Source organism: Bactrocera dorsalis, chromosome 6 (assembly GCF_023373825.1).
Source record: "Bactrocera dorsalis isolate Fly_Bdor chromosome 6, ASM2337382v1, whole genome shotgun sequence".
NCBI lineage: Eukaryota > Metazoa > Arthropoda > Insecta > Diptera > Tephritidae > Bactrocera > Bactrocera dorsalis.
In genome coordinates this window covers 6013326-6015938 of record NC_064308.1, presented here as the reverse complement: position 1 = coordinate 6015938, position 2613 = coordinate 6013326, and the positions used below count along the sequence as shown (strand labels likewise).

Sequence of the window (2613 nt, the reverse complement as noted above, 5' to 3'; positions counted from 1 at the left end):
CGGGAGGCCCAGGAAACGTGATGTTTCGACGGGTTTGGACCAAAGGGAAAAGGGTGCCAGATGATTGGGCTTAGCGGGGCATACAAAGAGGTGGCCAGTGGCATGCGGAGACTTATTGCGCCCAAGACATATGTTGGATATGTCGGGGTCTATTCTGGACAAGTAGGAGTTTAACCTACTACAATATCCAGATCCAAGCTGCGCAAGGGTCAGTCGCTTTTCTCGCGGCAACCTTGCTTGCAGAGGAGTTCATTATGCTCCTTAACTGGGAGCATAAGCATCTCACTACGTAGATGTTTGATGAGAGACATCAAGAGGCATCCTGTCGTGGTCCGGAGAGCAGTGTTGTGGCAGGTCTGTAGCTTCTTCATCTGTCTTCCACTGCATCCAGGCGACCATATTTTTGCGGTGTAGTTGAGGACCGGTTGGCCGATTGCCTTGTAAGTTTCCAACAACATTTCTTTGTCTTTTCCCCATGTGCTGCCGGCTAGTGACTTGAGGATTTTGTTACGGCTCTGTACCTTGGCGATAATCGCGGTAGTATGAGGAGTGAAGGAGCATAAACTATCAAATGTTACACCTAAAATTTTAGGGTTATTGGCAATCGGAATATTGACGCCATGGACCGCTATTTTAAGCTTAAGTTTTTACTCCTTCCTCCAGTTCGTGAATATGGTCGCTGTAGATTTGATGAATGAGAGTTTTAGGTTCCGTACAGAGAAGAAGCGAGATAGGTCGGAGAGATAGCTGTTTACGTTTGAACACGTGCCATCGATTCCATTGCCCGAAGTTAATATCGTGCAATCATCAGCGTACGAGGTTATGGAAACTCCCTCTTGTAGCTGTGGAAGTTTTGAGATGCAGAAGTTAAACAGCAACGGGGAGAGGACACCACCCTACGGAACCCCCCGTTTACTTCTTCTCAGTTTAGATTCTTCTCCTCGAAATAGTACGAATGATTGACGACCATTCAGGTAGTTCATGGTCCACTTGTTCAATCCTGGAGAGGGCGTAGTTTGTTCAATGTCCTACAGTAGCGTTTTGTGATTTACAGTGTCAAAAGCTTTGGACAGGTCCAACGTTTATTTTTCGGAATGTATTCTGGTGGTTGGCTAGGCTCAGGTGGTGAGTGAAGGTCGGGAGTAGCAAGGCCCCAAGTGTCTTCACTACTGGGGAGAGGAGAGTTATCGGGCGATGTGACTCCCCTTTGTTGGCGGGTTTATCAGGTTTTAGTAGTGGGACTACTCTTTCGACTTTCCACACATTGGGTACTGGAAGAGTGGTCAGCGATAGGTGGAAGACCTTTGTTAGATATTTTACTCCTGTTGAGTTTAGATGCCTTAGCATGAGCATGTTGATTCCATTATGCCCAACGGATTTATTTGATTTCGCTTTGTTGATGACATACTAAGCCCTCTCATCGGTGAAAGTAAGTGGCGCGCAGTCTTTTGGCATTTTGCGCAGCCGTTGGGTAACACATCGGTTTGTTTTGTCTACCGAAGGGTGCAGGGTGAATTGCCGGTTCGAAGAGGTATGGCCATTGAAATCAACTTCAATTCGGGTTAGACAAAGCCTTGACAGTAGAGCAAAGCTTACTCATACCGTTGGAGAGGTTGCAGAACTTCAGGTGCTCTATCCATTTCGTTCGCTTATGATGGTTTACCGATCGCCGAATCTCCAAAAGATCGCTTATTCTGGGATCCCCGAGATCGGCATGGCGTCAGCTGTCGCGCTCATTGGCTAAAACGACTACTTCGGCTTGGAAATTTGGGTGGAGTTCCGCAGTTCTTCAAGCCGGGATGAAGCGAGCGGTAGCTGCTGCGACCACCGTACGAACTCAACATTCGCCAACGGATGCGTCCGTTGAATTGGGTAAAGCGTTGAAGGTGTTCTCAGTAAATTCTGTGAACCCGACCCAGTTAACTTTGTTTAAGTTAACGAAGGTACGGTTGTCCACAGAAACAAAATCGGCTGGTTTCCCAATCAAGAAAATTATGTGCAGATGGTCTATTGCGAATGTTAGCACAGGTCGCCAGGTTATCCTCTTTATCAGACCACCACTAGAAATGGTAATATTGGGCGAACTATTACAGGTGCCCATAACTATGGTGGGGGGCTTCGTCATTCATTGTGCAGAGTGTCGAACCGTCAATCCGTTCCACCAGCTCCATCGCACTACAATCGTTTGACAGGCAGGAATGCCAAATACTTCTCTTAGCTCCCATATACTTAATATAAAGATTTTCGAACTTCTTTGTGACTTTTTACCGCATATATAGGCCAATAAGTGAGTTATTCCAATGAAAATAAGAGAGCGTGTTTTACTCAAAACAGTGTATCTTTGTGCCTAAAATAGATAAATTTGAGCGAAAACTCCGCCTAGCCCCTATATAACTAAAATCAGGATTTTCGATCATCTTGCTGACACAATTGGAAGGTATCTTTGGCACATCAGTCGGTAAATTCAGCCTCCATGAGGAAACATACCCGAAGTGTGGTTACGAGTACTAGATTGTAGTACTAGAGTTTAGCATAGAGAAACTCATCAAGCTACCTGGCTGTCTCCGGACACAAAAACCTCCAACCAGTTCGATAATGTTGTGAGAGACGGAA

At 45.9% G+C, this 2613-nt stretch overlaps 2 pseudogenes; both read right to left on the bottom strand.

Annotated features, from left to right (window-relative positions):
* Positions 1-209: 209 nt before the first annotated feature.
* LOC125779255 (uncharacterized) lies at positions 210-788 on the bottom strand (annotated as a pseudogene).
* A 764-nt stretch (positions 789-1552) lies between these two features.
* Positions 1553-2256, bottom strand: LOC125779254 (uncharacterized; annotated as a pseudogene).
* Positions 2257-2613: the final 357 nt, after the last annotated feature.